Source organism: Rhineura floridana, chromosome 5 (genome assembly GCF_030035675.1).
Source record: "Rhineura floridana isolate rRhiFlo1 chromosome 5, rRhiFlo1.hap2, whole genome shotgun sequence".
Lineage (NCBI taxonomy): Eukaryota > Metazoa > Chordata > Lepidosauria > Squamata > Rhineuridae > Rhineura > Rhineura floridana.
Genome location: NC_084484.1, coordinates 142,957,493 through 142,984,639, shown reverse-complemented (window position 1 = coordinate 142,984,639; position 27,147 = coordinate 142,957,493). Strand labels below are relative to the sequence as shown.

The window sequence follows — 27,147 nt, the reverse complement described above, 5'->3', positions numbered from 1 at the left end:
TTCATGCTATATATATACCTATCTCTTTTTAAGATCAGGTGTATTTTCCTAAAAGGATCCGTTTCCTATACTTGGTGGGTCTGAACATTTTATATATAGATCTCTTCAGGACTGCTTGAGCTTTAAGACCTTTAAAATCCAGATCCAGATCTTATGGGTTAAGCTTGTCTCTGGGTTGCATTATCACACAGGTGGTTTTTCTTGACCATCCACCTACCTCCTTCAGTTAAGGATCTTAATTAGGGTGTTGTAGTTAAGATATATTGCATAAGGGTTTGTGCTTGCTTGTGTTCACAATGAAATCAGAATTGTGAAATGAATTTCATCCTTCCATTAAGAATTCTCTTAGCATTCCTCAAAGACTTGTTTTATGCTCAGTCGGCCTTTTAAAGTTCTGACCATATTAAGTGTAGAAAAGGAGCTAGTCTGTTAATGCAGTCTTTTCATTACCCTAGATAATAAAATATCTCTGTGACCTGTTAATCTCCTCACTATGTATCCCCAAAAGCCTGCAGATTTAGCGTGAGAAACAATTTCTGCTGCTTCCCTACAGAAAATAAGTTTGGTAATTATTTTTCTGGCCAGAGATTCAGGAAATACCAAAGAAAATTGGGTGTATTTACAAAGTTGCAAAGTCTTTGCCTGTGAGATCAGCTGTTGGGTTTCTTAAAAAAGAAAGAAAGAAATCCTCTGGTTTGTGAGTCCTCAGTATATCCTTAGTCTTGCAGTTTGTACAAAAATCCCCAATACTAAAGCTCAAACAACCAAAATCAGACAGATCTGTTGCAGCTTATACAATTAATATAGCTATATAGGAAGTTGCTGTCCTCTTAACATGCACATTTTGGTTGGGTTAATAGTAAATGTCCAGCTCTTAGAAGCAAACTTAACATTACACAAAAGGCCAAAACCTCATTTTTAAAAATGAACACCAGCTTTGGAAGTCTGTGATTTTGATGAGAAAAACAGTGGGAAGAAAGGGAACATTTTCCCAACCAGTTGTTTTCTTGCTCCAAATCCCCCCTCACAGTTGCTTCATCAGGCCTCTCCCACCTATAAGGTTTTAAATGCATATAAACACCTATAAAAACACTGGAAGTCAATATACTATTTTCCGTCTTACATTGTGCTTCTAGTGGATGGATTAAGCACAAATTCTGATCCTGCAAGCTGTGATATCAGGTGCTCTCAGACCACTTATTGGAACCAAGATATTTTGCTCTATAATCAGGATTTGATCCTATGAACATATCAAACACATTTGAACAGTCAAATATATGTGAAAAGGTAAATTAAAAAGTACATGGAACAGTATGGCAGAAATAGGCTATCACTGAATGCTAAGTAAAGTCTAGTGTATCTATTATTTATTTATTTAGTCTATTTATATACCACTTATATTTAAATAAAACTCTAAGCAGTGTACAAACAAGTTAAAACAACTACAAAATCAATCAGTAAAATACAGTTAACTGAACAAAACATCCTCTTTAGTGTCAACTTTAGTATCTACTTATCTTCCTGCTCCCACCCCAGCAAGGTTTTCAACAATGTCCAAAGCTTTATATATAGCAGCAGATTGTAGTCCACAACCATAGCATCTTGTTTTCATCAAGCAAATTGATCCATCTCAGATAGAATCTAGGTTGAGCGACTTCCTTGAAGTACATGGAGTTACCCTTGAAGTCGTTTCATTCCATACATAGTGGCGAACAAGATTTTGCCACCTTAAGTGAATTCTTGATAGGGAATGGCCATTAATCCTTTGTCGTTGTTATGTGCCTTCAAGTCGACTTGGAGGCACATAACAACAACAAAACACCCATTATTTGTCTTCTTCATGGTCCATGGCATCTGCAAAGCTCTCTTCCAACACCACATTTCAAATGAGTTGATTTTTCTCTTACCCACTTTTTTCATTATCCAACGTTCACATCCATACATAGAGATCGGGAATGCCATTGTCTGAATGATCCTGACTTTAGTGTTCAGTGATACATCTTTGCATTTGAGGACCTTTTCTAGTTCTCTCACAGCTGCCCTCCCCAGTCCTAGCCTTCTTCTGATTTCTTGACTATTGTCTCCATTTTGGTTAATGACTGTGCCAAGATACTGATAATCCTTGACAAGTTCAATGTCCTCATTGTCAACTTTAAAGTTACATAAATCTTCTGTTGTCATTACTTTAGTCTTTTTGACGTTCAGCTGTAGTCCTGCTTTTGTGCTTTTAACTTTAACTTTCATCAGCCTTCGTTTCAATTCATTACTGGTTTCTGCTAATAGTATGGTATCATCTGCATATCTTAAATTATTGATATTTCTCCCTCCAATTTTCACACCTCCTTCATCTTGGTCCAATCCCGCTTTCCATATGATATGTTCTGCGTACAGATTAATCCTAGCTGTCCAGGAAGTGTAGCCTGTTTATATATGGCCACATGCTTGCACCACAGGTTATACATTATATTTTTCAGGTGCACATCAAATATGTTTTAAGTATGTGCCAGAAGCATAGTGTGTAAAACTATGTAAAAATTGTGTAATTAGGTGACACACATAATTGTATATAGTTTAATTGCAAATTAGAAGGTTATATTTTGGTGGTTAATCTGTTCTGTTACCTTTTGTTTCTATACATTATTTCTGAAGATTGTGTTGCATAAGCTTTTTTCATATTTTTTTCTGCCCAGATTTTGAGCAAGGATGATTGGGCACTGTTAAAACATTGCTGTTTGTCTACTCCAGAGTTTCACTGAGGAGCACAGATGAATGTAGTGAGATATGAACTTGAAACATGGATATACGTTTATAGATGACAGAAAAACATTTTGACATCCTCAAGACACTTTGCTAATTAACACTGATATTCAGTTTTATAGCACCATCTCCAATCAGACAGTGTCAGAAGGTTTAATAAAAAAGCCTAACAGAGAGTCCCTATATCATTCTGCTGTTAGCATTATTTTGTGCTTTTTTGGATCTTTATGTAGCCACTGGAAAATTGTTAGTCCTTCTGGAGTGCAGTGTCATCAATATGCTGATGACACCAAATTCTTTTTTTCTCTCTCCATCAAATGCAGAAGCAGTGGTAGATTCCCTAAGCAAATGCCTAGGTTGTCTGAGAGCTAGCAAACTGGAAATCAGTTCACTAACAGGCAAAAAAACCTTGCGGTTTAAGAACGTATCTATAGCCCACAGATATTTCTATCCAACTTTAAAAAGCAGGGAAATTGGGCAGCCATAGTAAATGCACCAGGGGAGCAGGAGACCTACCCTCCTCTATGAGATATTGTACTGCTCTACAAATTTGTCAAAATGCAAACACAATTTGGGTTGGTCTTTCACAGTCCAATCCACTTGCTGTGTAACTTGGAAGAATTTGGTTAAGGGGGAAGGAGGGGATTAGAAGGGGATGGGGATGGGGAGGGAAGGGCAAAGGAAGGGTGAGGGAAGGGGCAAGAGGGAGGGGATAGAAGGGAGGGAGGGGATAGAAGGGAGGGTGGGTCTGATCATTTGCATACTTTTTGAGTTCAGTGGGATTTATTTCTGTGCAATCATGTTTAGGATATGTGAAACTGACCTGGGGGAGGGGAGGGGGAGGGGATTGAGTGGGTGGGCACTGGGCAGAGGGGAAGCCCCTTTTCTTTCCAAAAGGAAAACATTGTGAACAGAATCATTCTTTGTCAGGGTTTCTCCCACCTTTTTATTCTACAGCAGGCACATGTAGCCTCCCACCCAAATTTAAACCCAAGGTGTCCCTGGCCACATCCAGACTAGACCTTTATTTCACTTTAGACCGTTGTGGCTTCTCCCAAAGAATTCTGGGAAATGTAGTTAATGAAGAGTGCTGAGAGTTGCTAGGAGATGTCCTGTTCCCTTCACAGAACTTAAGTCAGAGTGGCTGACTGTTAAACCACTATGGCTGCTGGAGCTTTGTCAGGGGAATAAGAGTGTCCTCTCAGCACTCTTCACAAACTAAACTTCACAGGATTCATGACGATCTCAAGTGAAATCAAAGTCTGGTGTGGGCTGGGCCCCCTGGTTGGGCAAGTCCAGCAGCTATGAGTCTGGCTTTTAAAACACTGACAGTTGGTTCTTACTCAGCATGCCCGATGTTATAATTGACTTCAAGGTAAAATTTCTTAAATTAATTAAAAATCGGCCAGGCCTTTTTTTAACTTTTAAACTGCAGAAGATGAAGGTCAGAGTATGGGGCAAGGTCAGTAATAGGATTACAGGTACTCAGTGAACACAACTGATTTTTAATTAATTTCAACAAATTATGAGAACTCTGACAGAAAAAAAGTCCAAAAGGGGTCTGGTGTTTTCTCTCTCTTTTTAATCTTCGAACTCTGTACAGGAATACCCCTCTATATGGACCTTCACTTTATGGACACTCTCGAGTACGGACATATTTACAGTATCACCATTCCCCTGTTTACGTACGCTTGCTTCGCACTTAATGGCATGATGCCACCGCCTGATTAGTTTCCAACTACAAACATTTTCGTAAAATAAGGCCTACCATGTTTATTTTAGTTATAAATGTGTTATTTACATCAGTTATGCCCGTATATGACAATTGCAGTGCAGTATATGCATCGATAAGTGAAAAAAGGTAGTGCTTCACTTTAAGTACATTTTCGGTTTACGTACTCGCTCTGGACCCATTGCGTACATTAATGTGGGGTATTCCTGTATTCTCTCTGACTGTTTTGTGTATTGCCATGAAAATTTAGAGGGTTGTTAAGGAATCATTTCTGAATTCAGGACTATATGTTTTGTAACATTTGTTTTGAAATGAGCTTATTGGAAGCATCAGCATGGCATGGGGGGTATTTTCAATTTAACATTGCAGAATGCGAAAAATCCATGCTGGCTATAGTATAAAGCCACTCTCGTGGCTGTATAATACAGATAACACAGAAGTGATAAGCCCACTTAGAGCTGATAGGGCTGTGGCGTTGTCTTTGCTTGGTAAGGCTGCACTGCCCCTAAAGGAAAAGGTTTGTTGTCTGTGGACACTTCTTGATCTTTCATTGCTGGTGAATTCCTAGGTAGCAGTAGTGAATAGGAGTGTTTTTTGTTTGCTTGGCTGGTGAGCTGGCTGCAGTTGCTTCTGTCAGATAGGCCAAAGTCATCCCAAGTGTATTACTGTAATGTGTTCTGTATGGGGTTGACTTTGAAGCTAATTTCATTTTATTTTTTAGTTCTCTTTCTACATTACTGTACTCAAGATGGTTTACAATCTATAGAAATATCAAAATATTATTCATTCATTCATTAAATTTATATCCTGCCCTTCCTTCTAGAAGGAGCACAGGGCAGCAAACAAAAACACTAAAAACACTCTAAAACATCTTTAAAATGAAAGACTTTAAAACATATTAATACAAATAAAAACATTAACACAAAACGTCTTTAAAAACTCTTCTTAAAAGGCTTGTTGAAAGAGGAAGGTCTTCAGTAGGTGTTCAAAAGATAACAGAGATGGTGCTGTCTAATATTTAAGAGGAGGGGAAAATATACCCCTCACCAAATCATATTGCCATTCTACAGCAATTCAGAACAACTAAATATAAATATAACTAAAACCAAAATAACAAAATTCAAGAATCCATTTCACATTATGGTCTCATTTGCACAACGCAGTAAGCCAAGCAGTGGTTTACTATGACCATAAAAACATGCAGCCTTTCAAACAGGAGTAGCTGCTTTGCTCCTCTCCAGTCTTTTTCACTCCTGCTCCATACTGAACTAAGCCAACGTTTGGCTTACTGTGTCATCTGAACTTGGGCTTGTGGTTAAGCTCTCTTCTTGCTAACCACAAACGGTAGCCAAGAACAAACCTGTGGGAACTCACACATTGCGTAGTCCTGATAAGCCATAGTTTGGCTTACCATGTTGTGAGAACTTGGGCAAAGTATTACAAGACAATATCAACAGAATATTGGCAAATAATTAAGCAAAACCACCCCATCAATTACAACAAATTGATAAGTATACACAACCAAGACATCATTTGCAAACATACAGTAGAATACAATACAATGCAAGAAACCATGTTAACTAGATGACATCTCTGTAGATCACCCTGTCCTGTAGGACCTGTACACCCACAGTGGGGTGGCCATGTCACCAAAATCATTCTTATCCCCAAAACATGGTGCCATTCACTCCATAGAATCAGCATCAAAATTATTCCCATGGCTATCTGGTTAGCCCTTGTGCAAACAGAATGCTGGGCTAGATGAGGTTTTGGCCTGATCTAGCTGGCTTTTTAATGTTTTTAAGTTAAAATGATCTTGAGTTGCCACTCCAGAATGCTGCAGCAAACCACCTTTTCAGCCTATTACTCCTCTTTAAGGACTGCCTGTCTGTTTGCATATGGACCCAGTTTAAAGTACTGATGAGGATTTTTAAAGATTTCAAAGACCATGTTCTATGTACCTTCAGGTAAGGATAGCTAGAGTGCTTTCAGATCTGTGAGGGAGGTACTGCTCTGTCCTTTATATATCGGAGGCTTTCAGTGTGTGGCACTCTTGCTATGGAAGGCTCTCCCTGGTGAAGGGTCCCTTCATTTTTTGTGGGTGAAAAACTGGCATTAAAAAAAAAAACTTTCTCTGTAAGCTGATCTGCTCCATTTTAAATGACAGCATTGTTTTTAAATATGGGATTTTTCATTATCCATTTTATTAACTACTGTAGATTTGCTACAATTTTTATTGCCAAATGCTGGTTTGGTATAAACCACTTTGTACCCTGAGTGAATATACAGAAGGTGGCATATATATAGTTTGTTTGATTGATTGATTGATTATGTTTTTACAGACAAGCAAGTATCTTCACACAACTTCATCAAAGGTCCATGTTGACCAAGTTTGCATAAGAACAGAAAGCAGACTTTGCAGATCTCGCAACCAGAGCATTTGCTCTAATCACGAGGCCACGCTGCTTCTTCAAATGTAAGTTGGTATTCTTTATCTTTTAAGAAAATCATATTTTTTCATTCTTTTTTGGGGGGGGAATTATTGCTGCAAAAAGAACATTAATTGAGTTAAATATAAATCAGCAGTTATTGTATCCATATCTTTGTTTTCATGCATTTTTGTCATTAATTCCTTTAAAAAGAATAGCAAGTAGGCACACATTATAATTTTATGTCCAGTGACGGTGGTGTCATTTGTCTATGCTTCAATCTTGAGAAGATCAATTGGCCAAGATTGAGCCAAGGCCACATTCTATTCAGCGTGCAAAGGCATTGGAGGAGGGACTGCTATTTAAAAGTGTAAATTTCATCTTAGGCTATCCCCAAGAATTATGCAGTATGTGAAAAAGCTCTTAGTTTGATTACTTGTGAGCCTATTCACATATGATGAAATTTTGTTCTGGGATGGCACTTCCACCTTTGAGAAATAGCAGGTGTGAATAATGCAGTTCAACTATCACACAAGGGCATATTATATTGCATGCAATTGTGCTTGGAAACTATGCAGCAGGTATATATAGAGAGACAGATTTGTGCAGTCATCACATGGGTCATTTTTACATTAGGTTGTCAAAATCCAGGACAGGTTTCTCTTTTTTTCATAATAGAGGCCAGTACTCCAGATCAGAACAACCAAAGCCACACATCACCTGGAATAATGGGCTGTGACAGTTCCATTGCCCCTTCACACACTTTAATCAGTCTTTGATTAGGACAGACAGAATTTGCTTTGATACCTAGCAGTGTCTAAGATTGCAGAATGTTTGTATGTATTTTGTATGGTTTGGGTGTCACACACATAGTAAAAAATAAGATTGACAAAGTCATGAGTGCTGACCTTTTTAAGTACATGAATACTCATGTAGGAAAAAAATACAATATAAGCAATGCCCCATTTCAAAAAAAATTGTATGAAATGTTTTTTAAGAGTATCATGTCATTCCTTCTTTCAACACTAGAGTGTTCATCTCCCTTTTTCGTAAAGTAATAAAAATGCTTTTGTTCTGTTGACAGTTGCTACCACTCTTGTAGAATTACTTTTCTACGGTGCTGTAGAAAATGAAACTACTTTTCATTACTTTACCATGCTATAGTTACATGGTTAGTTTTATTTAGTTAATGTTGAAGGGAATTGCCTCCATTGCATGCCCCAGAAGGATAATTTGTACAAGGCCAATAGACTGTTGTTGTTTTTAATGACTTTCAACAGAGGGTTGTAAAATGGTGATCTATTACTAAACACATTGTCTTGGATCTTAATAAAAGTTAGCTTAAGGACGTTCACAGAAGGAAAGCTTCCCACTACAGCCACCAGGGATTCCCAAAAATCTCCCTGGAAGGTCTGGGGGCCCTCCTGAGCAATATGGAATGGGGTTTGGGAGGAAACAGGGGACAGGAAACGTTCCTTACATGAACTTGCTTAATTTCTGTTCCAAGCCTGTTTGGGCGTAATTTCCCCTCATTCCAAATCCTATTTCAGATAGTTTTTTGGGGAGATGTAGGTAGAGGAAGGGATGGAAAATTATAGTTCATTTCTTACTTTTTGTTGTGTTGTAAATTGGATGACCCTTCAGTTCAGGGCATGATTTATATGGGTGATGCAGGCCTATACAGATTTCAAGCTTGTGTACAGATACCACAAGTGAGATAGTTGTTATATTCTTGTAGCAACATATAGCAGACAAGCCTTCAGATTATTCTACAAAATTAGGTATCTGTAAAATGGCAACCATCAGTATTAGAAAGGATGCAATGTTAGCCACTTGAACAGTTCTTCCAGTGGCAATTTTTATTATTTTTTAAAAATAAAGTTCAATGGGACATTTTCACTTCTCTTCCTAAAGTCTTCCAAATGCTAGGCTTAAACATTTAACACTTTAAAATACAATAGCCTGGTACATATGTATACAACCAATTTCCTAACCGTGGTTAAGAGATCAGGAGTTTGCCACTGACTCCCCTTGTTAACCATGGTGTTGCAGTATAGCTGCACAACCATTAATCAGGGTTTGCTTTTAACCAGGGTTTGAAGCAGGAGTGCATGAGACTGCAGTCTGCTCCCATCTATTAATCATGGTTAAGAGATTGGCACCATTGTATTTGTGCCAGGACAATCTGTATATTTGCTTTGTTATATTTCATCTTTGTCATTGCACCTTTAGAGATTTTCCCCTGTAATTAGATATTCACGGCAACTGCATTTTCAGAGATGCCCCTCATTTTAAAATAAAAGTGTAGTGCAACATTTTTAAAAATATGATCTAGCAATCTTGCCTTAACTCCCTTTTTAGACCACTTTGTGGCCTGCTGCTATGCATAGTATCCTTGCTATTGCCAGGTTTTGGTCACATTTGGATTTACAATGAATTAAATATAACTGACAAAAATACAAAAGAACTGGAACAGGGGAGGCATGCTAGGTGAGTTGTTTGAAGTTTAGCATGGCATATTAGCCTTATTTCTAGTATTTTTGAGTCGCTTCTCTTTCAAAGAACCCAAGGCGACTTACAACTATGATAGAAGTACAAAGTAAAACAAAACAAGAAAGAGAAGTGGTCTGGGTTACATGCATATATGATGAAGCACACTGCTCGACAAGTACCAGGTCCTTTCATTGCTGGCAACAGGAGTTCATAAACTACCTGGCACTGATCCACCCACCTAAATTTCAGAGTTGTGGAACTTTATTCCACAGAAAAAATTAAGATGACAAACAGAATGCTTTAACCTATCAACTCAGGGTAGAATGAAATAATTATTGATAATCGGAAAAAATGATGATTGGAATGGAAAGCACTGAGATTTACAAATCCAGCAAGCAGTGGGCAGTGGGAGATGACTTTTGCCAAAGGAAAAGTAAATAATAATATTTATTTATTGGTCGCCTACGTGTCCAGGTTAGTGGACACTCTAAAGAACTAATTACACATTGTTAAGGATGTGGCTGTTCAGATGAAGTTTGTATATACAACATAACATCAAAGAGAGGTTGTGTGTTCATGAGGCAGCGGTCTTGTTTTTTCTGTTCAAATGGTTGCATTTAGGGCAACTGGTAACAGTTTAATAAATCTTTGACTATGTCAGAGTAGTAGTACTGTCTTGAAAACATAAAAGTTTTGTAGATTTGTATCTGTATGAGTGCACTTGCTGCTGTTAGTGTTTCTGGTAGGTAGCTGAATCATCCTGATGGCATTCAACAGGAACCAGCTGCTGAGAATATTAAAATGCAAGCATTTATTCCTCCAGAGAGACAGTAACATCTGCAAAGTTTTCTTGTCTTGATAATCCCACAGAGCATTCTCTAGTAGTTTTACCTTTCTTTTCTCTTTCTTTATGCATTTTCTTTGGAATCTTTGTTGCCTTCAGGATCTGCATAAGGAATTGTTAGACCTGTGTGTATATATCAGTGCCTAAGATTAAAAATAAAACTATTTTAGAAAGAATTGAAAATGCAAGTTTATACGTATGTTATTGGTGTATAAAGGAAAGTGGGTTCTTCCCTGTGCCATGAGTCATTTTTGTCACCAATTAGTAAGACATTTGGAGTTAATGGAAGGAAAAAGAGGGCTATAAAAGATGCTTCTAGAGATTCCATTTCATGTATATTTGAAATCCATTATGATTTTTAAGAACCTACATCAGATTCATGTGCCTCTTTCTGATCTGAAACATTGGTGTAGTCCTGCCATGACAAACATCCAGTTCTTTACTGTCAATCTTTTTCTTCTCTCACTGTATTGTTCTACTTAAAGCTATTATCTTGGTCTCTTTTCTGTAATACAGGACTATCTCCTATTCTAATTACTTTTGTGTTTAGCACACTTTAGCTGGTTTTCAACACTGTGGCAGAAATCCAGCTAAGGCTGGTTGTGATTAAGTCTTACCAAAATGAATGGAACACATTGATTTTGATTAGCTCAAGTTTCATTGCTTTCAATGGGACTTAAGTCTCAACTAACTTTAGCTAGATTAGTGCCATTATGTAGAAAGAAATCCAGCAAAAGTATGTGCTGAACATGTAAGTAAATAGAATAGCAGAACCATGAGAACTGCTTGAATTAGTAGAATTACGGGTATGAGAAATGAGAGGGATTAATAGGTGAAGGATTTGATGTGGGTCATGACAGGGCTACACAGATTATTAAGATCAGGAAGAGGCACGCAAATCTGACACAAAAAGCACCTGAAGACTAAATCAGGAACTGCAAAAGAAATGCACTGTTCTTATCCTATAACAAACTGAAATATTTAACATGTTTGTTGAACTGGAATTTTTGGGGAAATACATTTTAATGCTTTTCCTCTAATTTTTGAAAAGTGGAGAGAGAGAGAAGTAATATGTTTTCTCTTCTTCCTACTGTGGACAATTGATGCCATGTTGGTGTAAGAAAATAAACAATGGGGATAGGAGAGGCATGGAATTGTCTTTCATTTGGTAGACTAAGCAAGTTTTAAAATTACTTAGAACAGTGGAAACTGAAAAGCTCTAATATTCAATTACACAGAGAGCATATAAATGGTGAAATAACTGGAGTCACTTCAATAACATAGGCCTAATTATAATACATTTGATTCTTTACAACCCTGGTAACTATAGTCCCTAAGAAATGTGGCCTTCCTGACACAAACAACTGGAATCAGGGGTAGGTGGCCTCTAGTATTTTATTGAAAAATATTAGAGAAGTTAAAGTAAGAAAATGTATGGAAGTGCTTCTAAGGATCTAAGAGGTGACTTAACTTATCTAAGATAGCAGAAAATAGCTAAAATACTTATTTTTATTTTATTTTATTAATTAGTTTGAATACTGCTTCTTACTTGAAAAAAGCCTCTAAGCGGTTTACAGTGTTGGAAAAGACTCAAACCAAATTACACATTTAGAACAATACAAAATGTTACTGTTTAAGATGGCTTATTTTAAACATCTTCACATTAACAATAAACTTCGTAAGATGTGCTTGGTAACACTCTTATTCATGGAGAGGGATGCATTCAGCCTAGTACCCTAGTCTTCCTTTAGCCTGTTGAGGACTACTGGGACCTGGTAAATCTTCACACTTTACCAAGGCAACCTCTCCAGACCCAGGTATTGTCCAGATATTACACTGGAACATAGGAAGCTGCCTTATACAAGGACAGACTGTTGGTCCCTCCAGCTCATTGTTGGCAGCACTGATTGGCAGCAACTCTCCAGCGCTTTAGACAGGAGTGTTTTCCCACCCTACCCGAAGACATAAGAGATTGAACTTGGGACCCTTTGCATGTAAAGCATGTGCTCTACCATTGAGCTGCATCCCCCCCACTAGCCCCCATAATGGGAATACACTGGATTTATGTTAGGGTTGGATATCTAACCAGTCAGAAAAGATATGGCCAGATGACCAGTTAGGGAAAACCTGTGGCTTTCCACATGTTGGACTACAGCCACATTATCCTTGACTGTTGGCCATAGATGGTGCTGATGATATGCGGAGGACTATTTATTTATTTTTATGTTTGTTTGTTTAATGAATTTATATGTCACCATTCAAAATATACTATCTTCCTATGGAGGCTTACACCATATAAAAATCATATAAACCCATGTAACACATCAAACAATACACCAGTAATAATAGCAGCAGTAAAACATTTCACTTCTTCCAATCCTTTTCCATCAGCCAGCCAGTCCAATAAAAATAGTCCCCACCTCTGACACACCCTCATTAAAAGCAGACATAAATAAGAATATTTTTAGAGCCCACCTGAACACCAACCAGCTGGGGGCTGATATTGCTAAGTATTTTTAAAGCATTAATGTTATGAGAACAATGAAGATCTTCATCAACTTACTTGATAGCTATGCTAATTACATACAATTAATGTTGTAGCTATTGTGAAACTGACATATACTTTAGAAAAATTTTAATTATTTATTATATTTTTATTCCACCCTTTCTCCGTGGAACTCAGAGAGATGTGCATAGTCCCCCACCCCAAATTCTGTCCTCACAGTAAACTTCTGCAATACGTTAGGCTTAGTGTGTGTGTGGCCTGCTTGATGTTGTCTAATGAGCTTTATGGCTGAATGAGGAGTTGAACCTGGGTATTTCTGGTCCTAGCCCTAGCACTGATGGCTGCATGTATTTCTGAATGGAACTTTCTGTAGTTATAGTAGGTAGCCAGTGGAAGAAGCTTCTCTATGCAGCTGGTGTTGTCCCAGTAGCTGCTGGGTTAGGGAGCAAGCATTCCTGCCCTTGACAACAAATTACACCACAATAAAATTTTAAAAGTAGTTTTTTATCATTCTGGAATATTTGACTGCAGTCAAATAGTCATTCAGCTTACAACAATATCTGTACTCCTGCTCCATTCCTCCTCTGTCATAAGCAGAAGCAACAAACCACAATCCCTGGTTCATCCATAATGCTAAACCAGGGGTCATGGTTTGTTTCTCTCACAAAGTGGAAGCCGTCTGCATGTTTATGTAAACCAATGGTTTATAATAAAATATGGTTTACTGTGGCCTGCAAATGCAGCCAGAATGTGACTGGTAAATTGACTGGTGTGCCATCCCTGTGATGAGAGCCAGTGTGGTGTAGTGGTTGAATCTGTGAAACCTGGGTTCAAGTCCACACTCAGACATGAAGCTCACTGTGTGACCTTGCACCAGTCACCTTCTCTCAGCCTGCCTCACATGGTTATCAGAATAAAATGGGGAGAGTGAGAAGCATGCACACAACCTTGAGCTGCTTGTAGGACAGATGGAATATAAATGTAATAAATACAGTAATTTATATACCCTGGCTGCATGTGGGGCCCTGCTCTTCTGTTTACCATATTTTGTGATTCTTCTTCGTCTAGTGCTGCATGTGCAGGCCTGACCAACAGCTGAAGTATGCAATTTGTGTTCTGAGTTAAGATGTTTTACCCCACTCTTCTAGCTGAGAAAAACAGCTGATCACCTGTGAAGATACATGCCTAGAATTGCTCTATTATACTTATCCTATCAAGGCAGTTAAACCAGCTACACCTTTATTTATTTATTTATTGTATTTGTATACCGCCCCATAGCCGAAGCTCTCTGGGCGGTTTACAGCAACTAAAAACATCAAAATCAAATATACAAATGTAAAACACATCTTTTAAAAACAATTTAAAACACATGCTAAAATGCCTGGAAGAAGAGGAAAGTCTTGACCTGATGCCGAAAAGATAACAGTGATGGCGCCAGGCGCACCTCATCAGGGAGATCATTCCATAATTTGGGGGCCACCACTGAGAAGGCCCTCTCTCTTGTTGCCACCCTCCGAGCTTCCCTCAGAGTAGTCACCCGGAGGAGGGCCTTAGATGTTGAGCGTAGTGTACAGGTGGGTTCATATTGGGAGAGGCGTTCCATCAGGTATTGTGGTCCCAAGCCGTGTATTACCATGATTGGCTGTGTTTCCTACATAAAGAAATGGAAAGGTGTTGCTAGCAGCCTAGCCAACAGCTACTTTAGTTCTGTGCTTCTCATCCTTGCTAAGATGGTCCTGGACTACTGATTTGGATTTGAATTCCTTGCTTACCTTGGATTTCTTTTTGGATTTTTGGCAATGTGCTTCTGAGTTGCCTGTTCTGAAATGCTTGACTCCTTGCATGCCTACCTTAACCCAGAGTCAGTTCTGGTTTCATTCTCTCTCTGTACAGGCTTAGAGGCCCTGAAGGAATACCAGTCCTGCAACAGTTTATTATACCCATTGCCTAACACTACTATGCTAACGCTGTTGTATTAGACACACACTCCCCTTGATCTAGAATAGGTACAGGATTCAAATATATATAAAACCATGCATCAATCAGCAGGAGTTACATGCTATTTTACATTTCACTAATGTAAGGCAATAAATTAAAGCTGTAAATTGAAAACCAAGCAAAACCACCAAGTGTGCTGGGAGTTGATCCTTTCGTGCGGTTTTCCACCAATCACATTTCTAGTACATTTTGTGGATTGTTTCTGATCTATATTATTGTTCATTGAGAATCACACCCATTTTCATTTGGAGAATTTGTTTGCATAACCTGAAAAGCAAAGCTGTTGCCATGTAAACGGCACAATTTTGGAAGCTCCCATTTACAGTAAACCCATTCTTGCTTCTACCTTGGGTTATTCAGAGGCACCGTACTGTAGCTGTGCAACAGCTGAAGTACCTGATAGGATGTCAAGCAGTCAAGGTTTTGACAGCGTCTTAAATACACAAAGACAGAGCTGCAATCCTCTTTTTGCAAAGTTTATTGATAGTCTCTCTTAGAATGTGACAGAGTAGGGAGAGTTGTTGTAGAACATTTTGGTTCTAACCAGCAGTGACTTCAGTGTCATTCTTGATTTCTGTCTATCTTTATAAGGAACTGTCAGCAACTGCTGTAAGCCTCAAGATTTATTTTATTTGCAAGATTTAAAATTTGTAAATTAAATCTGTGATCACCTAAGATACCATTTATTCAGATCACACACAGCTGGCAAAAACCTACCCAGAATTCCTATAAGAACTCTACTCCTTCCTGATACTTTGAAACAACTAGGCTGAGACAAAACTGGAAGTGCCTCAAGATGGATTTGTATTCAGAGAGAGAGATGGTAGTTTGGAAAAGGAGGGGAAACTGTGTCTGTAAATGAAAATGGAGCCTGTAGATAAGAATGGAGGCTGTGCTGTGTTCATAGGCAAGGTATCTGCTTTCTAACTGCACTTGTGCTTTCTTACTTCTAGCGTGGAGAAACAATGGACAAGGTAGCTACTCTTTCCCATATGTGCATTGGTATGGACAGGTTCCATACACATACATGCACATTCGTAACTACACGGTTTGTTATATGAACTTCTTCAGTTCACAATGTTTCCCTGTATTGAGTGTGATTTCCTGCACTATTTCTTCTCCAATTCAAAATGTTAAACATGATTCTTCACATGAGTGATTGACAATCATCAGACCATGTAGCCAAAGCTAGCTGCTTTGTGGGCACATCCACAAAACATCTTTTAACCCTTTACTCTTGCTGAATCTCTAATTGAACTGTATGACTCACTAGGCCATCAAATCAAGCAGCCTTTTGTTTGGTGAGATATCTTCTCTACTTGGGTGAATTATCTTGATTTGTTTATTGCAAACATTCTGTGTAGTGGTTATTCCATATCCAGATCTAAAACCCTCTTTTGTTCCTTGGTGTTTGTTTTGGTAATGGTGGGGTACTTTCTTTAACTATAGCTGGCATTATGAGGTTAGTTAGAACTGAATTACAATTTCTGGAGCAATGCAGTAATGAACATGCAATGTCAGCGTGCATGCACTGCCATTATAAGCTGGAAGAAAACTATTGGAAAACAGACTCTTTTACTTGCTAAGAAAGCTCATAAGTACCAAGCCAATTCCAAATTTGTCCTATTTTGTACTGATGGAGGAGTTCATGGAACAGGGCAGATCAGTTGTCCCTGCACCAAGCAGAGCTCATAATTAGCAACTTGCATCAAAAAGGGTTGGAAGTAGGGGTACCATATTTCTGGTTTTTGGCCAGATACTCCAGCTTTTGGGAATCCTGTCTGGGTCTCAGGGTGAGTCAGCTTAACATGGCACCCATAGCATAGAAAGCATACCTTGAAATTGGCCTGGTAGCAAATCAGCAACCAGTGCAGATTTCAGAGCAGAGGTATTATGTGCTGATAGGGTCTCACTCTTGTCAGCAATCATTCCACAGCATTCTGCATTAACTTCAGCCCCCATGTCAGGTTGTGCTACATGGGGATTTCTGTGGCCTTGGCTGACTGGCTGCCAGGATTTTTTTAGTTTTGGTTTTTGGTTAGGAATCCTGACTGGTTGTGGGATGCTGAGTTTTCTGCCTTACTCATAGGAATTGTGTTCTTGTTGGTATGGTATTGCATTTGGGAAATCATCACTGTCTTTTTATTTTTCTGTTTGCAGTTCATTTACCTTTAACCTCACTCCCTTACAACCACAGAAGCAACAACAGTGGTTCCATGTGCTCAGCTCAACCCCCTTAAACCTTAAATGATACACCTTTTTGGTTGCATCATGATTTGTTTCTTGCCTAATAGTGGCAAAAGAGAATTCACATTCTGGGAAGTGTGGCTGCAATTGTTGTTGTTCCCCATCTACTGCCTGTGAAGGTAGACCAAACCATGTGTGTTTTCTCTCTGTCAATTATTACTCACTGGAATTGGATCGGCTGTCAAAGTGAGTTTATAGCAGCCCACATGGTAGACAGAAAAGGGTAGAGAATCTTCTTACTGTTATTCATTTCTCAGACCTCTTTCGGAAGTGAAGGGTCAAATCTGTAAAGAAGTTTGGAGCAGCCATGTTGAAAGGTACAGGCAGGGCACTGCAGGCAGGGAGTTGCCAACCCTGCTTGGATATGGATATCTTTGCAGAGGATCCCTAGTCAAGCTTTACCAACAGCACAATCCAAACCATATCTACTCAGAAGTAAGTCCTATTGAGTTCTATGGGGCTTAGTCCCTTAGTACGTGTGTTTAGAATTGCAGCCTTCAGGGGCATCCATCTTTACTCTTGAGTGCTTCTATCTAACATCTCCACAACACTGGGCTCCTTTCTTCCTACAATGGCCTGAGGACACTTAAATCTTCTTGCCAGAATCAAGTAGGCTAGATTAAATGTTCCCTACCCAGGCTGTTATCTTTCAGCTAAGATTTCTATCTTAATTTCCAATCAGAGAAATGTTTTTGTTAGTTTATTTGAGTGGTATGCTCCAAGCAACTGTGGTTGATGCTTAATGTATCATGCTTAATGACATCACTTGGGCCCACCCCTGTGACATCACTACATCCCATCCCCATGACATCACTATGACCTGCCCCATGACATCACAAGGGCCCGCCCCTGAAATCTCAGGCTCTTGGGTGCTTCTGACCTGGCAACCCTACTTGGAAGTGAACTGAGATTTTTGAGCCTCTGCCTCCAGCCCACCTTTCCTATGCTCCATCCTCTTTGGAGAACTAGAGGCTGTTAGACAGCCCTCTGACCTGGGCACTTCTCATGGCCTTCTATCTTGTTTGCTGTCTGTGTTGTTTCTCAGGCATGGAGGAAAGTGCCTGTTACTGTTCTGGCTCTAGTTCTAGCTCTGGCTCTATAGCCCTGGTGCTGCGGGATCTCGTTCACAGGCTCCTTCCTGCCAGCTTTGGATTCCCAATCAGCAGCATGAGGCTTAGAGCTCCTTAACTAGTGATAGCAGAGCTTCCAACTCAGTGTCCTAGTCACTGCTAGACTCCAGGGTTACAACAAACTGAGCTGAGGGAAGATCACTTCATCGTTTGTTTTGGGAGGCTGCATGTCTTATTTCAGTATGTGCAGTTCCTACATTACATAAATCTTCAGTATGTTTGTTACACTCTTGGGAATCCTTGTGTGTCAACTTGCCACCCAGGTATCCCTTTAAACACACCTCTTAAAAAGGAGGGGGATCTTTTGCTGGAGATAAACTGGTGCTCTAAGCATGGGGTTTTTTTTGGTGACTCCATTGTCATGGTCAGATCACCACCTGGTTAGGTTTAGACTTTGTGCCCCTGATAACCTCTGCAGGGGAGATGGGCCGATTAAGATGGTCTGCCCCCAGAGACTTTTGGATCCTGGTGGTTTCCTGAATGCTCTGTGGGATGTTTCCCAACATGGCTGGCGCTACTGCCAAAGCCCTGGTCAACCTCTGGAATACGGAGGTGACCCAGGCGGTGGACACTATTGCTCCAAAGCACCCTCTCCCACCAGGAAAGGCCCGTAATACACGTTTACTCAAACTTTGGGCCTGATGGAACGGCAGGGACGATGGCTAGAGCAATGATGGAGAAAAAATCAATCTATCTTTGACCAAACACTAGTTAGAGCTCATTTTCGAGCCTACCATGTGACGGTGATGGTGGTGAAAAAATCTTACTCCTCTGCCACCATTGCGTCTGCTGAGTGCCATCCAGCTATGCTTTTTTGGGTGGTCTGGGGTCTTTTGGGCTCTGGCCCGACAGCAGACTCTGAACCATCAGTTGCTCACTGTGAAATGCTTGCAAGGCACTTTGCAGATAAAATTGCTCACATTCGGATTGACCTGGACTCCTCATTAATTACAGTTGTGCCAGATGTCAGCGTTGCTCCCGCTGGTCATTTTTCCATGGATACGTTTCACCTTGTAAAGCCTAAGGATGTGGACAGGATTCTGGGAGATATGAGGTCTGCTACCTGCTCGCTTGATCCTTGCCATCCTGGATAATTAAATGCTCCAGACTGGGAATAGCTGGTTGGTTGACATATCTGATTAACATCTCCCTACATTGCCAACATTGTTGAAGGAGGCTGTGATTAGACATTTGTTAAAAAATACTTCACTAGATCCTGCGTATCTTAATAGCTTCCGGCCAGTCTCTAATCTCCCCTTTCGTGGCAAGGTGATTGAGAGGGTGGTGGTGGCTCAACTCCAAGTTTTCCTGGTTGAATCGGTTTATCTAGACGCTTTTCAGTCAGGCTTCAGGCCTGGTCATGGGACAGAGACTGCCCTGGTTGCCCTGCTTGATGACCTACGCCGGGCATCGGACAGGGGGAGTGCAATCCCGTTGGTGCTGCTGGACCTCTCAGCGGCCTTTGATACCATCGATCATGGTATCCTTCTGAGCTGTCTTGCTGGGATGGGTCTAGGAGGCACTGTTTTACAATGGCTCCGTTCCTACCTGATGGACAGGACCCGGAAAGTGGTGCTGGGAGACTACTGCTTGACCCCCTGTATGTTGGCCTACGGGGTACCGCAGGGTTCCATTCTGTCTCCCATGCTCTTTAACATTTATATGAAACCACTGGGAGAGGTCATCCAGAGATTTGGAGTGCAATGTCATCAATATGCTGATGACACTCAACTCTATCTCTCCCATCTGATGGCAGAGTGGGAGTGCTCATCCTAAACCGATGCCTGGAGGCTGTGAAGGGCTGGATGTGGGCGAACAAACTGAAACTTAACCCAGACAAGATGGAAGTGTTGCTGGCCAAGGGAAAAACTGCCCCAGGGATAGGGTTGCAACCTGTTCTGGATGGGGTTGCACTCCCCTTGAAGGAGCAGGTCTGCAGTTTGGGAGTTCTTCTTGGTCCTGCCCTGCTGCTGGAATATCAGGTGGCTGCGGTAGCCAAGGGTACTTTTGGCTATCTCAAACTGGTCTACCTGCTGCGTCCGTTCCTGGAAGCAGCTGACTTGGCCACGGTGACACATGCATTGGTGACATTGAGGCTTGATTACTGTAACACACTCTATGTGGGGCTGCCTTTGAAAACTATTTGGAAACTACAGTTGGTCCAAAATGCAGCAGCCATAATGTTAACTAGAGCACAGCATAGGGAGCATATCACCCCTGTGCTTTATCGGCTCCCCTGGCTCCCAATTTGTTTCCAAGCCCAATTCAAAGTGCTGGTTTTGACTTTTAAAGCCCTAAACGGCTTTGGGTCAATGTATTGTTGCACGCCTCCCCCAATCTCCGAGCAGTAAGATTTCGGGGGTCCCTGCGCTCATCCAGGGTTTGGTTTCCTTTGGGAAGAAGGTCAGCAGAGACTGCAGTGTCTTTATGAAATATGGTTTGTTTATTTACACACATTCCAACCTGAGCTTCAGAATGGAGGGGTTCAAGGCATCAGCAGTCTAATATCCAGCTTTTCCATCTGGGTGCAGGAGCATCCTATAGCCATAATGCAGAGGGATAGCCTCTCTGCGTGCCTGCAGCCCCAGCCATTGGCTAGAACACACTAAAAACTACAAGCACACACCTTCTGCTAGCTGCCAGGAGTGGGGGGAAGGCTCTCCTGTAGAGTTTAAAATGACAAAAGGGGCCTTCCTGGCCCATTCTCCGTTGCTAGGCAACTGATCAGCCCATTATCTTACCTGGCCAATCTATTTGGATGACAAAAGACTCATTTGACCAGCAGAGAGTTCCTCATTCCAAGGCACAGGATTCCAAATCAGAGACTGGAAAGGTGACCCATGGAAATCATCCATTCTAACCCCCCATGCTCATAACAGTATTTAAGGGACCGTTTGTGTCTATACACTGGATTTAAGATCATCTGCCTCTGGTATCCTCTGTGTGCCTGGAATGAAAGAAGTTAGATTGACAGGCATGTGGGAGAGAGTCTTTTCAATTGTGGCTCCCAGACTTTGGAATTCCATGCCCCAAGAAGCCCACTTTGCTCCCTCCCTGATGGTCTTCCGGAAACTTGTAAAAACTATTTTGTTCCGGAGAGCCTTTGGTAGCACTGACGGGTCAGCCTGACACTGTTTTAAGTTTTTTATCTTTTATTTTTATCTTTTAAGTTATTTTATTCTCACTCCCTCATATGTGTATGCATATATATACATGTATGTATGTTTGTATGTGTATGCATAATGCATTTTATGTATTTTAATAGTATTTTATGCATTTTAATTTACTGTAATGTTTTGTGTTTTTATTGTGTATTTTATTATATATGTGTGCAATTTTATTGTAGCCGCCATGAGTACCCTATTGTAGAGTAGAAGGATAATAATAATAATAAATTTTATTTGTTGGTCGCCTATCTGTCCAGGACACTCTAGGCGACTTACAATAATAGAGAGCAGTACATAATACAAAATAAAATACAAGCAAACACAATCATAATCAATTTAAAACCAATTTCTATTTAAAACCTTATAAAACTAATCCTCCCCAATCCCATAGGCCCGCCTGAATAGCCAGGTTTTTAAGGCTTGGCGAAAACCCATCAGGGAGGGAGCATGTCGGAGATCAAAAGGAAGGGAATTCCAGAGGGTGGAATATTTTAAATAAATAAATAAACGAGGCATGCCCTGAAATGTATCTAAATAGTGCGTGCATAACTCAAGAAATATAGATCCAGACCAGACTGAAGTAAAGTTTTCTGTTATTGAAAGAAAGGAAAAGCATTGAGATACAAAATTATTAATATTCTGATCCCTTCATAACTCTAAACTAAAGAGATAAATGGTCCCTACTGCTGTAAGCTTGGGGTTTCTCCTAGAACTATCTCTGTCACTTGAGGTTCAGGTAGTCTCGGTGGCATGGAGTGCCTTCTACCAATTTCGGTTGGTGGCCCAGCTGCACCCCTATCTGGACAGGGATAACCTGGCTTCAGTTGCCCATGCTCTGGTAACCTCCAAATTAGATTACTGCAATGCACTCTACGTGGGGCTGCCTTTGAAGACGGTTTAGAAACTACAGCTTCTGCAAAATGCAGCGGCCAGATTGGTAACAGGGACCAGAAGGTCCGAACATATAAAAACCGATTCTGGCCCGCTTGCATTGGCTGCCTGTATGTTTCTGAGCTCGATTCAGGGTGCTGGTTTTAACCTATAAAGCCTTACATGGCTTGGGACCACAATACCTGATGGAATGCCTCTCCCGATACGAACCCACCCGTACACTACGCTCAACATCCAAGGCCCTCCTCCAGGTGCCTACTGCGAGGGAAGCTTGGAGTCTGGCAACAAGGGAGAGGGCCTTCTCAGTGGTGGCCCCCAAATTATGGAATGATCTCCCTGACAAGGTGCACCTGGCGCCAACACTCATCATTTCGGCGCCAGGTCAAGACTTTCCTCTTCTCCCAGGCATTCTAGCATGTGTTTTTAAATTGTTTTAAATTTTTTAATTGTGTTTTAAATTGTTTTTAAAAGATATGTTTTAAATTTGTATATTTGTTTTAATGTTTTTAGTTACTGTAAACCTCCCAGAGAGCTTCGGCTATGGGGCGGTATATAAATAAATAAATAAATAAATAAATAAGAAATAACAGATGACAGAAATTGCCTATCCTAGGCCCAATGGTGTAGGCAGTGGAATACAGTTGCAGTGATGTGAAGGAGCTCTGACCAAAAAGCAGAAAGGAATTTCTTTGCTTCATAGTTTGCACCGAGACAGACTCCCTTCCAGACTTGTGACCTGAAGTCCTATGCTGCGTTCCTTGAGAATGTAGATACAAGTTGGAATTCAGATCACCATCTTATGTCTCAAACCCTGCTCTTAAATACACCTTTTCTGTTACAAATCAATGTGAAAAGGAAAGGTCTGGGTATGAGGTGATCTTATGCTGTGAATGTATTTCTTGCGGACATTTTGAGGGAAAAACTGGCTCTGCTTTCTAATGCTGCTTTTAAACAGTGAGATTGTTCTGCTAGGCGAAAGGAAAATCTGCCAAGAAATAAGAATTAAGGGTCTGCACGTTCCTCCAAAACTGCCACAAGGTTGCTCTTGCTGCCTGTCTACATCTCAGGAAGGTACAACAAGTCAGGAGATGGGTGGGGTACGATATGTATACTCCAGGGCTTTGCCACCTCTTTGACTAAGAATGAACCAAGGTGGTGGTTAGCCAGAGCACTCCTAAGATGGTGTAACCTCCCACAGTTGGGCACACTGTAGATGCTGCATGAACAGCATTTCCTATGAAAAAGACAAATAATTGGGCGTTAGAAGAAATTAAACCAGAACTATCACTGGAAGCTAAAATGATGAAACTGAGGTTATCATACTTTGGACACATCATGAGAAGACATGATTCACTAGAAAATACAATAATGCTGGGAAAAACAGAAGGGAGTAGAAAAAGAGGAAGACCAAACAAGAGATGGATTGATTCCACAAAGAAGCCACAGAACTGAACTTACAAGATCTGAACAGGGCGGTTCATGACAGATGCGGTTGGCTGTCGCTGTTTCATAGGGTCACCATAAGTCGTAGTTGACTTGAAGGCACATAACAACAACAAAATGAGTTGTATTCAATGTAGTGCTAAATTGAATATTCATCAGCACAAGGACTTTTTCGTGTGCAACAGAATGTTATCTCCCCCACTTCTCCCCACTTGCCCCCTAAATCTGTTCTGGGTTTTCCCCCAACCCTGCAGAGCAGATTTGGGGAGGGTGCAGGGGGGAGACAGGAGGAAATCCTGTTGCACAAATTGAAGTCAAACCACTAGTGCAAGAATTAGTTGGTTACTGCCAAATGTTTCTGTCTGTTCAAGAAAAAATATATTCCTACAATTCTAGCATGATGCTAAAGACCCAAATCCAAAACAATAAAAGTTCCCGAGAAGATTCTGAATGGTACAAGAGGAAGCAGTGGAAGGTGCTACTGTAAGTAATATGTGAGTGCCCCTCTGTCAGTCTGGAGAGTCAGCAAATTAGTATCCAGGATGTTCTTTCTTTCTTTCTTTCTTTCTTTCTTTCTTTCTTTCTTTCTTGCTAGCTAACTTCTCCTACTGGGAGGAAGGCTGGGATATAAATCGGATAATAAATAATATATATATATATATCATTTAAATCCCACTCTTCCTCCAAAGAACTCAAGGTGGCATATATGGTTCTCTTCCCTCTCCTTTTACCCTCACAGCAAACCTGTGAAGTAGGTTAGGCTGAGAAACTGTGACCAGCCCATGGCCACCCAGCAAACTTCATTGCTTGAGTGGGGATTTGAACCCTGGTCTCCCAGGTCCCAGTCCAACACTTAACTATTACTAGCTCTCTAATGAGGTGCCTGACTTTTCCTCCTATTCCTCCTCTGGGCTGGAGGTTGATGGTCCTTGTTTTCCTCGCGGTGTTAGATTGAAACATTGATAGTGTTTACTTGTAATGTTTAGACTACTAATCCAGAGGCACAATAACAAATATATTTTTAAAAAACTGAGAGTCCCCAGGTTTCTTCCATATTCTCTGTTATCCATAGTTCACAGAGTAAGCAGAGATACACACTCAGATTCTCTCTTTCTCTCTCTCTCTCTCTCTCTCTCTCTCTCACACACACACACACACGCACATGCACACGCCAGCCAGCCAGCCAATAGAAGTGTGGGTATGGTTACAACAAGCATTGTGAATGAAGTCATAGCTTGGAGCTATGATAATAAATTTCATCCTGAAGAAGGAAGAGGGAGGGGAGTAGAAAGCTGCCAGAGCAGCAAGTGAGCAGTTGTTGAGCTATGACATGATTCTCTCATTTCCATCCACCTGTTTGCAAATGAATGAAACAGTATGAGTTGGGTTGGCATTTGGTCACAGTTTATTTTACACCTTTGCGTTCTTGTAGTGCTGTCTCTGCTTGCACACGGAAGAAAATATGAAACCTTACCCGAAAATATGTTGCATATATCATGAGATTACATTTTGGTTTTATAAATAAGCAGGAGTTTGCCACACTCATGCAATATTCTTAGTATGCTTTTAGGGGTTGCTTATTATATTTGCATCCCTCCCTTCCTCCAGGGGTTTCAGCGAGATGCTTTAGCCTCACAACAACTTTGTCATTCTCCCCCTTTGTGTCTTCTCCAATGTGTTCTATTCCCTAAACATTTCACAAATCAAATATAGTGTCCTATGTAAATCAATAAAATATGTTCTATGCATAATTGTCCCTCATTTATTTTCATTTTTGTTCAGTCTATTCACTTACTAATTTGCAAAATTTAGTGAATTGTTACAAATCAGTCTCTCAGTCAGTAGTATGAATTAGCAAGATTGTGTTATTTATCTAGATTTTGTGAAGAATATTATCCTAATGGGAATAACATTATCTGAAGCACATTTATGATTTGTGCCAGAAACTAGGGTCACAAAAGCTAATCCAAAGAATTATTCTTTGATGTGATGTTGTTATTCTAGTCACTGTTTTCCCAAATTGTGTAGTCATATAAAAGGTCATGCCACTTTTTATAGATCCTTCACTGAGCCATATTCTATTGCCAATATCTGAATAAGTTCCCAAATAAAGTAAATGGCGTAACAGAATTGAGTGACATGTGGTAGGCATGTTAGTAAAGTAAACTGCATGCCACACACCTGTTTTTTGGCTGTGCCATGCCACAAGTTAGCATTTTGGATGAGCAATTTCCGTTCTGTTGTTTTCTCTCAACACATGGTGTTCAAAACAGTTAAAAGAAAACTGTGTCCATTTGCTTATCCCAGAAGCCTGCAGTTTCTGAGAATGCTGCCAGATTTGTGTGTGTGCGCGCGTGTGCGCACACACAGAGAGCATTTTAGTTGATATTTGCCGAGAGAGAGAGAGAGACAACTTATCTTTTGAAAATGGAAATGTAATGGCTGAAATGGAAGAACTATAGTTTCATTTAACTTTTAAACACATGGCACAAGTTCGCATCTTTTGGAAATGAGATGTTTAAAAAATGATTAGCTTATAAGGGTATGTCTCAGATTAATTGAAGATAACATAATACTGATTTTCCAGATGGACACTTACAATTCCTAAACACATGTATAAACATATCTTTTCATTTTTCAGCAAGCTTCACTTTTTCAATTACTCTGTTCATCCAGGGTTTATTTACATTCTTGACCAGTGGTACATTCTGTAAAGTTACTCTTTCGCTGTCTCTGGGTATCCACGAACAGTAACACAAAAGTGTTGTGACTTTAATACCAGACTTTCTTCTAGAAGACAAGATATTTGGAGAGACAAGGTCAGAGAAAGAAAGTGTCTTGTTCTTGTCTAATTCCTGTTGTGAGGCTAAAAAGTAATTCTGTTGAAGTTGGTGAGATGTGAACCAACGTAAAATCACTGTGAGATCTTCCTCTAAGAAAGCCTTTTACCTGAGATCATGATAATAAATCTTATGTTACATTTTTGCCTCTTAGCCTTCTACAAATGAGTTCATTTCATTCATGTTATTGTTTGAAAATGGAAGCATCTATCATTCTCCTTTAAACTAAAGCTCACCACCATTAAAGAGATAGAAAGGCAAGCATTTTAATATCCAATCTTATTGACAGTTTGATTACAAAACACCTTTAATTGTAGTATGTAGTTGTAAACTACTGCTTACTAAAGTTAATAGCAAAACTACCTATTTTAATGGAGCTGGATTGTACCCATTGTTGAAATATTTTCATGTGGAAACTCTTATCGTCAAGAATACTAAAGTTACTCACTCAGCCAGTAACTACTTCATGTCTTTTTACTCATGCAAAGCTTTCTTTAAGTGACATGACAGTCAAAAGTAATATATCCTTTGGCCATAACTATGTATTAGCTATACCATCTTGTCCCCCATGCTGTTTAACATCTATATGAAGCCCTTGGGAGCGGTCATCAGATTTGGGGAAAGGTGTCAGCAGTATGCTGATGATACCCACCTCTATTTCTCTGTAACA

The 27,147-nt window shown here is 40.1% G+C and overlaps 1 protein-coding gene across 20 annotated transcripts in view; it reads left to right on the top strand.

Moving 5' to 3' along the window:
• Nucleotides 1–27,147, top strand: part of ZBTB20 (zinc finger and BTB domain containing 20) — a 798,165-nt gene that overhangs the window by 628,552 nt on the left and 142,466 nt on the right. For all 20 annotated transcript variants that reach the window (XR_009762877.1, XM_061628379.1, XM_061628375.1 and 17 more), the window contains one exon: nucleotides 6,832–6,965. The gene's annotated coding sequence lies outside the window, so the exon portion shown is untranslated. The remainder of the gene's footprint in view (nucleotides 1–6,831; nucleotides 6,966–27,147) is intronic.